The sequence below is a fragment of the Stenella coeruleoalba genome (assembly GCF_951394435.1).
Source record: "Stenella coeruleoalba genome assembly, chromosome: 16".
Lineage (NCBI taxonomy): Eukaryota > Metazoa > Chordata > Mammalia > Artiodactyla > Delphinidae > Stenella > Stenella coeruleoalba.
The window spans coordinates 15,892,652-15,905,297 of record NC_137162.1 but is presented as its reverse complement, the minus strand read 5'-3'; positions in this window follow the sequence as shown (position 1 = coordinate 15,905,297).

Genomic DNA, 12,646 nt, shown 5'->3' with positions numbered 1-12,646 from the left:
AATGAGGTTCCCCTTTCTCTGCTGATGGCTGCCTGTTAGTCTGACATCTCTTGGGGCCCACAATAAAGTGTCTAGAAAATTTCACGTTGGTAAATTCTGGAACAAAATCTTCAAGGCGAGTTTATCCTGCACCTGGGGTCACGACCGGTCTCTGAGGATTTCGAACACTGAGTCACAATGAGCTCGCTTCAGTGCCCCTGCTGGATCACACAGTTGTACTTGATTTTCTTCCAGGATCAAAATACTTCAGGGGGAGGGAGAGGCAAAGACAGGAGAGGAGGAGAGAGGGGAGAGAGAGAGGAGGAAGCAGTAAAGCGGCTTCCCAACTTCCTCTTGGAAACAGCCTCAGGTAGCCACCATTTCTTCTGGCAGAAACAACTGAGAGAATGTAAATGGGAATCGTTTATAGAGGAGTCTCCACCAGGGCAGAGCATTTGAAACCAGGCCACTACAATTGGACAGTGTCTGGGGATCTCATTCTGTCACTCGATTAGAATTTTTAGTGTAATTCAAGTAATGTTTACGGAAGGCCCCCAAGCAGAAGGGCCTGGGGTGTGGGGTTTGGAGCCAAGAACAGGCAAACAGGCAGTTCCCAGATGGCAAGGAACAAATCTTTTTTTTTTTTTTTTTTTTAATGCATTTGAGGAGCAGTTTCCTCAGCAAAGGAGTAAACTGTTAACACATAAAGATGAACTAACTTGGACGGTTCAGAGAATGAAGCTGCCAGTGGGTTTGACTTGCGGATTTGCTCTTGGATCTGCCCCATTGACCTGAGGGCTCTTGGTAGAATTCACATCCTACCTCACACAAATATTGTCACTTAATTCAGACAACACCTGGGAACATCGAAGGGGTGAGTGTCTTAGAATCTGTGGTCTGCCCAACAGATGGGCCACCTCCGGGGGGGTTGTAAAAGTGGAAGAGCTTGGGAGGCTGGGAGAAAGATTTTCCTGAGCTGGGTCACGTCTTGAGACTCAGTCCTTCCGACTGAAGGGCCGGCGTGTCCTAGTTATCCCACCTCCATCGTTTACGATCAGTGTGACACTGGGCACGGTTCTTTATCTGTAAAATGGGGATAATAATAATACCTACTTCACGAACATGTTGTAAGGATGCTACAGGATGAAGCACACAAAAAACTTAGCATAACATCGGCTATTGAGTGAATCCTCAAAAATGGGTAGTGGGTACATTTAGCAAGTGCTCAGGTCTCGGGGGGTGGTGGAGGAGTAAGGCAAAGGAAAGAACTAAGAGCTTAGAACGTTGTTTTTCAACAAACGCTTTCCTTCGTGTGCACAGAACCAAATTCAATGCCCTCAATCTAAGACATAAATGTACATCCCACCTGCTCAAGCTTCTTGCCCACTTCCCACTGGGTTAAAAGCCAACACAGCCACTTCTGAGCTTCTCATGACAGAGCTATGGAAGCACACTGCCCTCGCTCTTGATTTCCACCATCTCCAATCTCCCATCCTTCTGCATCTCCAGCTGACACTTGGCTGGATCTCACTCTTCTCCAAAATCGACTGCATCTTTCTCCACTACATAGCTTTTGTTTTTTACAATAAAAATAAAACTCTGTTTACATCTTTTCAAATTAATTGCCCTTCTTTGTCATTGCATGTATTTTTAATTGTTGTTTTCAATTCCAACTTATTGATGTGTCATTATTTTTATAATCATTCTCCCACGGAGGTATCGGAGTGATTTCTAGATTTCAATATTCTAAATAGAACATCTAAAAACATCTTAATCCAGATTATCTTCTTCCTTTAAAAGAACATTTTTATTGAGATATAGTTGACATACCATGCAAATCACCCATTTAAAGTGTACAATTTAATGGTTTTTACTATGTTAACAGAGTCGTGCACCCATCACCACAATTAATTTTAGAACATCTTTATCACCCTAAGAGGAAACCTTACACCCATTAGTAGTCATCCCATTCTCCCCACTGCCCCAGCCTTAGGCAACCACTAATCTATCTTCTGACTCTATAGATCTGCCTATTCTGGAAATGGCATATAAATGGAATTATGTAATATTTCCAAAGACCATTCCGTTCCATAGTCTTTTGGGCCTGGCTTCTCTCACTTAGCATAATATTTTCAACTTTCATCCATGTTGTAGCAGGTATCAGTATTTATTCCTTTGTATTGCCAAATAACATTCCATTGTATGGCTACGTCACATTTAATCATTCATTCCTCAGTTGTTGGACATTGGTCTATTATGAATAATGCTGCTATAAATATTCATGTACAAGGTTTTGCATGCACGCACATTTTCATTTCTGTTGGGTGCACTGCATAGTTATGCCCCCAATCAGGTGTTGCTCTCGTGGTTCAACCCTTGTTCATATGTTGAGCTCATGCTCTCCTCTCCGCCCCAAACCTGCTCCCCTTCCAAAGTCCACTGCAGGTTCCACCACCTCTCCTGCTGCACAATACAGAAGCTTAGCAGTCATCCTGTATGCACCCTCAGCTCCTCCATCCTCCACCCCACTGCAGCCCACATCCAGTCCAGTTGCAATTCAAATACAAGCATTCCTCAGAGCATGCTTTGCAGATGTTCTAGAATCAATCAGGCCATTAACTCCTTTTTTTTTTTTTGGCTGCGTCGGGTCTTAGCTGTGGCATGCAGGCTCTTTGCTGCGGCGCCCGGGCTTCTCTCTAGTTGCAGTGTGCAGGCTTCAGGGCGCGTGGGCTCTGTAGTGTGTGGCACACGGGCTCTAGTTGAGGCGGACGAGCTCAGTAGTTGTGGTTTGCGGGCTCAGTGGCCCCATGGCATGTGGAATCTTAGTTTTCCGACCAAGGATCGAACCCACAGCCCCTGCATTGGGAGTGGGATTCTTAACCACTGGACCACCAGGGAAGTCTCAGGCCATTAGTTTTTTACACACTCATACCCCTCTGTTTATACTTGTAGGGTTCCTTGATTAATGTCTGTTTGCTCCCTGTTTTATCTCAAGTGCTTAGCATAGTGCCTACTTTATAGCAAGACTGTAAGCTTCTCAAGATTGGATATATATCACGTTTCTTTTATAACATCTCACAGATCCCAGTACACTAGCATTGGCAATAAAAATGTGTTGACTTGAACTGCTTTTATTATAATTTTTTACAAATTTTTAATTAAGGTATAATTTACTTACAGAAAATTCAGCCTTTTTGGTGTGCAGTTCCATGGGTTTTGATAAATGTATACAGTCACATGATCACCACAATTAAGACACAGAATATTTCATCACCTCCCAGAATTTCCATGTGTTCCTTTGTAGTCAACCCTCTGCCTCCCCTATTCCCATGAAACCTCTGATTTGTGGTTTTCTATCCCTATAGTTTTGCCTTTTCCGGAATCTCATGTAAATCTAATCATATATCTGTAGCTTTTTGATTCTGGCTTTTCTTCCACTTAGCTCATGCATTTGTGCTTCCCCTATGTCATCGTAAGAGCTTGTTCCTTTTTATTGCTCAGTACTATTCTGTTGTATGGAAGAACTACAGTTTGTTTATCCATTCCTCAGTTAAAGAACATTTGGGATGTTTCTAGCTTTAGGCAATGTGAACCATGGCAGTATAAACACTCATGTACAGGTTTTGTGTGAGCCAAGGTTTTGGTTTTACTTGGATAAAGACCTAGGAGCCGGACTGTGATATCATAAGATCAATGTATGTTTAACTTTTAAGAAACTGTCCAACTGTTTTCCAAAGCAGTTGTGTCATTCTGCATCCCCGCCAGTGGTGTCCATCACTCTGCATCCCCGCCAGTGGTGTCCATCACTCTGCATCCCCGCCAGTGGTGTCCATCACTCTGCATCCCCGTCAGTGGTGTCCATCACTCTGCATCCCCGCCAGTGGTGTCCATCACTCTGCATCCCCGCCAGTGGTGTCCATCACTCTGCATCCCCGCCAGTGGTGTCCATCATTCTGCATCCCCGCCAGTGGTGTCCATCATTCTGCATCCCCGCCAGTGGTGTCCATCATTCTGCATCCCCGCCAGTGGTGTCCAAGAGCCCAGTTGCCCTGCATCCTCACCAGCACTTGATAGTAAGAATTCTTCACATAGTCTAGATTCCAGTACTTTATGAGATATGTGATTTGCAAATATTTTTCCCATCTGAGGCTTGTTTTTTCATTCTCTTTATATCTTTCAAAGAGCAGAAGTTCTTAATTTTGATGAAGACCAATTTATCACTTTTTAAATTTTACAAATCATGCTTTTGGTATCATTTATAAGAAGTCTTTGCCTAGCTCAAGGTCATGAAAATTTTCCCCTATGTTTTCTTCTAGAAAATTTGTAGGTTTAGGGTTTTTACATTTAGGCCCTTGGTCCATTTGATTTCTGTTTTATCTCATGGACTTTTTCATCTGCTTTAGGTTCCAAATCTAACCTACGATATGCTTGCCCACATTGCTCTCCAGCCTTTAAGCTCCTTGAGGGCAGGGATTGTGTTTTCTCAATGTCAATATTTGCATGACCCTGAGAATGAGCTCTCCTTAAATTGTGAGCCCTCGGCACCTCACCTGGCTCACCCTAGTCCCCACCCCTTATTTTATTCATGTTTTCCATAACACCAAGCATCATGTCTTTCACTTTAGGTACTGAATACATGTTACTGACATTTTAAACATGAGATATTCGAAGGGCTTTAGGCTGCCTATCCCACTGAGAATGAAGGAGAATTAGCACAACTAGGAAAAATCATTTCTAGTCATTTAATCAGCACTGACTGTACGCTGTGCACCTACTGTGCGCCAGATGCTGGAATGCCTCCTGGTGGCCCAGACCTCCAGAAGGGTACTTCATCCTATGTGGCCTTCTTATAGCAGTGCTTATGACATCACCCAGTAAGCAGGAATACAGAGTTGTACAACCAAGCAAAGTGCTCTGACGGGATGTTTTCAAAATCTGAAACACATTCAGGTAGAAAGTATGATAGAGAAATAATGTGTCAGTCCCCCCACGTGGCAGACGTTCTACCTTGAGTTCAAGTGAGGCCAGATGTAAAAAGACAAGGGTCTTTTTACTTGCAGGGCTACTTGTCTCTCGTTTTCCCTCTATTTTTCCCTCTAGTTGCACTTTTCCCCCCAACAGGAAAGAGTTTTCAGGGAACACCCACTTTGTGGCTACCTGGACAGAGAGAAGGGAAGGGGACTTTCCCCATTCAAGGTTTGCAGACTCAAAGACTGAAGGAAACACCCAGTGTGTCTGGAAGGTGACTTTCTGACTGTCTCAGGCTGTTATAACAAAAATATCATGAACCGGGTGGCTTACAATCAACAGAAATTTATTTCGGACAGTTCTGGAGGCTGGTGATCTGACTGAGGTGCCAGCATGGTGGGATGAGGGCCTCACCCAGGTTGCAGACTTCTCCTTCTAGCCTCACAAGGTGTAAGGGGCTGAGGGATCCTGCTGGGGCCGCTTTTATTGGGCTGGCCAAAAAGCTCGTTCGGGTTTTTCCATAAGATGTTACGGAAGATCCGAACACACTTTCTCGCCAACCCAATATGAGGACACTAATCCCATGAGGGCTCTGCCCTCATCACCCGCCAAAGGCCTCACCTTTTGTCAGGTGTGCTGGGGTGGCAGTTAGATTCCCCCTGTGCCTCTGCTCATGTGTTCCGGCAAAGGGGACACAGTAACTTAGGAAGGACAAATCCATTCTCATCTCTGGAAAGATCTTAAAGAACTTTGATGCTTTGACAGAATATTTCGTCCCAGGCTAGAAAAAAAAAATCTATTTAAATACTGTGTTGTTGTTCTTTTTAAATTACGTAGGTTGAGAAATCGTGAGTTTAAAGCTTAGTGATTTGAACTTAACCACGTTCTAGAGGCAGGAAAAGACTCATTAAAATAAATTTTATGACCTTGGCATTTTGTATTGTTTAAAAGTAACCAATTACAGAAAATGGAAATGAGATGTCAAGATTTCAATTTTAGTTTTAAAGCAAACCTAGTTCCCTCCTAGGGATTAATAATTAAAATAAACTTCATAGTTCTAGGGAACAACCTCATTTGGGCAGTGTTTTTAAAAAATTATAATTTGTGAACCACCAGTCCTAGAATCACTTGACAGGTTTGTTAATAATCTCCCCTCCCTCCCTCCCTCCCTCCCTCCCTCCCTCCCTTCCTTCCTTCCTTCTCTCCCTCCTTCCTTTCTTCTCTCTCTCTCTCTTACACACACACACACACAGAGAAGTTACTCGGTCCCCCATTAAATCTATCTGGTGGTGAGGCCTGGGAATTTGCATTCTTAATAAACTCCTGGGATATAGACATTTTCATTCAAGTTTTAAATCACTAATGTATGGGCTCTTTCCCTGTCATGGTAATAACACCCAGTACTAAATACTAATAATACTAACAATAATAATATTTTGCTAACCTTTATTGGGTGTTAGTATGGGCCTGTTTTGAGTGTACCTCATGCATTAACTCACGTAATCCTCTCAGCAACCCCTGGAATAAGCAGCATCTTCCTCCTCATTATGGAGAGGCAGACACTGAGGCAGGAGTACCTTGTCCAGGTCGTGCTGCTGGGTAGCGGCTCTGGACTAAAGGAGTTCATGAGGCACAGGGGGCCCCTGATGACCCCAGGGGAGAGGTGAACTCACAGGTCCCTTTGCCCCTGCACACTGGCAGATGGACATTTCCATCAATGTGTGCTCTGCTTCTAGCCTAGCCCAGGGCTAGGCTCATCTTACAGAGCAAAGTCCCCTGAGGGAGGAGGAGACATGCTGCCACCTGACTGGCCAGCTCAGTTCTGCCCAGAGGGGCTCCATCCCCAAGGTGGACTCTGCCTGCTTCGGGCTTACCAGTTGAAAACATTCTAACTACGTTGGGCCACTGAGGCCTGCTAGGCCAGTCAACTGATAGCCAGGCAAACGTTGATCTTCTTTTCTAGGAAGAGAAAAATCAGACCCTTATCTGCCTCGCTGGTGTTGGAGAAGTAGGCCTTGTCTCTCCATACCTGGTCAGTGGCATCAAAGTGCCCTGGGGCCCTAGGGCATCTGGCTTAGACCCCTGCCTGTTCCACCTTGCTGAGGAGTCACGAGACCTTTTTTCACTGATAAAAATGCAGTATTCGTTTCTTAGGGCTGCCATAACAAATAACCAGAAACTGGATGGCTTAAGACAACAGAAATTCATTCTCTCATCGTTGTGGAGTCCAGAAGTCTAAAATCAAGGTGCAGGCAGGCCATGCTCCTGCTGAAGGTGCTAGAAGAGGACCCTTCCTTGCCTCTTCCAGATCCCGGTGGCTCCGTGGCTTATGGTAACACAACTCTGATCTTTGCCTTTGCCTTCATATGGCCTTCATTTTTGTGTCTATCTCTGTGTCTCTCCTTTTGAGTATCATATAAGGACATGCGTGGTGAGATTTAGGGCCCACCTGAATCTAGGATGGTCTTATCTCCAGATCCTTGCCTGAATTACATCTGCAAAGACCCTAATTCCAAATAAGGGCATATTCTGAGGTTCTGGGTGGACATATCTTCTGAGGGACATTATTTCAACTCACTGCAGATGCTTTCATATACAAGGGTTCAAAAATAAAAACAACCACGTTTATGTAAAAGAAGAGTTTGCAGACATAACTCCTGGCTTCCTCAGTCTTACTCTCTCCCCAGCCAGGCCCTGAAGACAGTTCCCAAATTTCCCTGGAGTAACTGTCTCAACAGAAAACTTAGGACTAGAGTTTTTTATACCCACCCTTCCAGCAAACAATAGACTGAAAAAACAGTGAGCACATTGGGGGAAAAAAATAAGTTGTCTGGTAGAATAACAGGATTTCTAGGCCATGTTTTCAACCTTCAGACGTTTCTCAAGGTTGTGAGAGGAGAAAGGGAGGTGGAGATGCCAGTGGATTGTTTTTCCTTTAAGCAACTAGGCACCTGACCCGTCCTCTCTCATCTCATGCTTCTTTCTGTAAATGGAGACAATCTCCTTCATCTCCTTGAGAATGAGGTGACATCTGAGCAGATTCTGATTCAGAGAGCTAGACACCCTGTTGTGTGAAGGACGGTGCCAGTGATTTCTTAGGGAGGCCTCTGGAGGCTGCAGGCCTATTTGCAAGGGCAGACTTCCAAGGCCTTGGTCTGACTCCTGGTCGCATGTGTTAGGGTGATGCAGTCTCGCAAGGTCTGGCAGTAGATGCTGGGTGAGTCACAGACCAGCTCCACTCTTGACCTGAGGCCATGCAGCGTGGGCCAGGGGTTCCTAAACTTGGTTGATCATCAGAATTATCTGGAAGCTTTGACATTTTGTTTTAGGACACAGCTTCCTGGCTCCCTCCCCAGACCTACATAATCAGAATCTCCTTGTGGATGAAGCATAAGCTTTTCAGTTAGAGCTGGGGCCACATCCTAACGCTTCCCCATCTCCTCATGTGAGTTTGACAGGTCAGCCAAGCTCTGATCTGTGTACTGAGGGCAATGACACTTCCTCAAGTTGCCTGTGGTGGGGGGTAGGGGGAAGGTTCGGAGGCGATGCTTGTGAAAGTGCCACATCCAGTGGAAGCCATCTGATTCAAATAACGATTAATAAATACCAGCAATTTACCCCGAGTTGTCTGAAATACCTTGTTTTTATGTGCAAGAGGAAGAATTTGTTCTATATATTTAAAAAAGAAGAAAGAAAGAAAGAAAGAAAGAGAGAGAGAGAGAGAGAGAAAGGAAGGAAGAAAGGAAGGAAGAAAAAGAAAGACAGGGTAATCCAGTTGACTCTTACTCCTATCTGATGGGAATGTAACTGCCCACAACATTTTCTAACTTTCCATTAAGAAGCATATGCTTTGGGACAATAGCAGGAATGAAAGAACTTATACTTTCTGTGCAGTTTCGAGCAAAATGTTGTTATTCATGGCCAGGCTCCACCTTGCAGAGAAAGGCTGGGATTAGTCTTTGCAAAGATGGTCCTTTTGGCAAATCTTAGAAATCACGTGCAAATGAGGAGACCCCAGAGAGCTGTGACAGCCTCAGGAGGGATATGGCTGTTGGACGTGATGGGAAGGGGCTAGAATCCCATCCACTTTTTAGTGGGCCTCTCCCAGTCCTGGGTTTACCTTTCACCGATGAAATGAAATAATCTACACAAACTAATACTTAGCCCTGAGCCTGGCACTCCAGAGGCTCTCAAGGAATGTCAGCCGCTGCCATCAGACCAGCGTCGTCCATCTTCCTCTTAGACTATCTGGACTCAGGTACCCTCAAGTCTGATTCCCAAGCTCTGGTTCCGGAAGCCAGGTGGCTCTACCCTGCCTCTAGGCCTTCGGGAACATCCCAGGATGCTCTGGGAGGGCCCACAAGTAAAACATACTCAGGACAAAGCAGAAACAGCCTCTGCTTTGGAGGGAGGTTTTCCCAAACCAATTTTTCTTTTTATCTGATGGGAAGGGCCGAGTTAAGAGGCAGCAGCAGGGGGACAGCACAAATAAATACAGAGAAACCTCTCCAGGGCCTGCTATTGTGCTGAGCACAATGACAGGCTCTGGAGAGCATTTTTATCCAGTTGAGACTGGAAACTAAAATAAATGTGGTCATATTACACCCTCCTCCAGAGCCCTGACTTACCGCAGCACTTCCCTGAGTGCCGTAGGGTGGAAGGGGCATTTCTTTGTCAGAGTCCTGGCTGGTGTGGGGGGAGAAGGGAATTTAGGGTGTGAAGGCAGGTCCTCAAAATTGGGGCTGAGATCCCTGAAGCCTTGGGCACTAGTCCTTTGACCACCCTGAACTTTCTCAAAAGCTGCTAACACCAAGTCCCCACCCTTCCCAGGGCTTTCCGGCCAACAATGGGCCATGTCCAGCAGGGCGGGGCTGGTGACACACCCAGGCAAGGCTGTTTGACTCTGTGGGGTGGAGGAGGGAGCCCCCTTCCAGAAATGGGTGGGGGGGGGGCTAAGCAGGACTGGTAGCTTTCTTGAGCCTCAGAAATGTCCCCCAATACTGTAAGGACTGGCAGGTCAGCCTCTGCGGCCTTGGGCAGCTTTGAAGTGAGTCATACATTGGAAAGATCTTTCTGAAACCAAAGCCATCTTTCATGGGAATGAGTCTCAACTCTTCTGCAGCTGGTGTTTCTAAACATCCCTCGAGCAGGCTGGGGAAATCCTCCCCACCCAGAAAACACCGAGGTCCAACGGCTCTAAAACTCCTTGGGAAAAGCTGAGCCCCCAAGCTGGCATATTTGGATGCTTCCATTGTAGGCGGCCTGGCACCCTGGCTCCTGCAGTACCCGTGGGGACAGCTGAGCCCTTCTCTGCATGATACTTGCTTACATTTTGAGCTTGGAACTGGGGAGATGGGGTCTGAATCCCAGGCCCACCACTCAATAGGCAGATCTTGTATAAGGCACTTGGTTTCTCTGGGTCTGTTTCCTCAGTCCTACAGTAGAAGTGATGTAAGGAACTCCATGAAATAAAGCGTGTAATATGCTAACCTCAGAACTGGGCAAATTAAGTCCCCACTACACGGCAGCCGCGTTATTAATAAAAGCTAATGTGCGAGCGCCCATTTGTATCATGCCACGTCCTATTCTACCTGATTCTCACAATAACTCTTTGAGGTAGGTATTTTTATTACTATTCCTATTTTATAGAAATGGAAATTGAGGCTTAGAGAAGTTAGGCAAACTGTCACTAGTCACACAGCTAATTATTGGTGGAGCTTGAACTCAAACCCAGGGAGTTTGGGCTTCCCTGGTGGCGCAGTGGTTAAGAATCCGCCTGCCAATGCAGGGGACACAGGTTTGAGCCCTGGCCCGGGAAGATCCCACATGCCGCGGAGCAACTAAGCTCGTGTGCCACAACTACTGAGCCTGAGCTCTAGAGCCCGCGAGCCACAACTACTGAGTCCACGTGCCACAACTCCTGAAGCCTGTGCGCCTAGAGCCCGTGCTCCGCGACAAGAGAAGCCACGGCAATGAGAAGCCCGCACACTGCAACGAAGAGTAGCCCCCGCTCACCGCAACCAGAGAAAGCCCGTGCACAGCAACGAAGACCCAACACAGCCAAAAATAAATAAATAAATAAATTTATAAAAACAAAACAAAAAAATCCCAGGGAGTTTGATGCTATAGCCCACACTCAACTGCTATGTAACACTGTTATTATTACTATTAATTAGCACATCTTGGGAATTCTGTGGTGGTACAGCGGTTAGGACTCCAAGCTTCCACTGCAGGGGGCCTGGCTTTGATCCCTGGTCAAGGAACTAAGATTCCATAAGCCATGTGGTGTGGCCAAAAAAAAAAAAAAATCACATCTTCAGGGGATCTCAATCATAGATAATTATTGGACAAGAGAGTGTTGTTATAAAAGCTGTGGGCTTGTTTTAATGCTGGAGAATTCATAATAAAGACTAGAGGGGGAAAAAGCCCAGAACAAAAACTTAAATTCTTGAATGATTAAACTATCCAAAATAGTAGTAGACCGTTGGTGGGGATGTAAATTGGTGCAGCCACTATGGAGAACAGTATGGAAGTTCCTTGAGAAACTAAAAATAGGACTACCATATGATCCTGCAATACCACTACTGGGCATATATCCAGAGAAAACTATAATTCAAAAAGATACATGCACCCCAATGTTCATAGCAGTGCTATTCACAACAGCCAAGACATGGAAGCAACCTAAATGTCCATCGACAGATGAATGGATAAAGAAGATGTGGTACATTTATACAATGGAATATTACTCAGCCATAAAAAAGAATGAAATAATGCCATTTGCAGCAACATGGATGGACCTAGAGATTATCATACTAAGTGAAGTAAGCCAGACAGTGGAGGTCAAAGATGTTTTGAAAGATGTTTTCCTCCCACTGCATTCTAGTTTCTTAGTAAAATGGCCCAACTCAAGGCAGTGGTTCTGAAGCTCCTGTCCTCAAACCTCAAATCCCCAGCTTTGCCTAAGTGATGAGACCGTTGCTGCTCTGTGTCACACACAAAACTGAATACCAGCTAGATCAGCACAGTGCAACAGCTCTATTAAATTGTTTCTTTAGTTCACTTGGTCAATATGGTCTGGGTCACTGGGCAAACAGTTCTGGAATATACCGCTGCTACCTGATGCATTTTCCCCTCTAACCTGCCTTCCTACGTGATAAAAGTGCATTCCCAGGACTTTGATTTTGTTTTTGTCTTTAGAAGTTGGGCTGGCACTTTTTCAAATGGGACAGACCTTGAAAGGGAGCAGGGGAAACCAGAAAGGAAACCCGGTGTGGAGGCAGTTACGCATAAAGCACACACTTTATTCACTGAGTTGTGAGGACAACAGTGAGGCAGGACAGCGGCAGAGGGGCGGCAGGTGTTGATTTCAACAAGAGTGTGGAGCGCGTTGGGTGTCCCAAGCACAGTAATGCAGGCCCAGGGCCATCCCACCTCTGCACACTGGCACGTGGCATTCAGGATGCCGACCGATATCCACTCACTTTCACGGGGGACATGATACATCTTTTAAGCAGCATTTCTTCCAAATATTTGCTTTCTTGTTTCTGGAAGGGGAGGGGAGGCAGGAAGAACAGTATGCCTTCCAACACTTGAAAAAAAATTCCATTAAATCCAACTTAAAAAGGAAAGAACTGCAAAAGCTTCGATGCAGGACTGTCAGCAACTCACAGAAACCACACGTTTATCACGGGACAGGTCT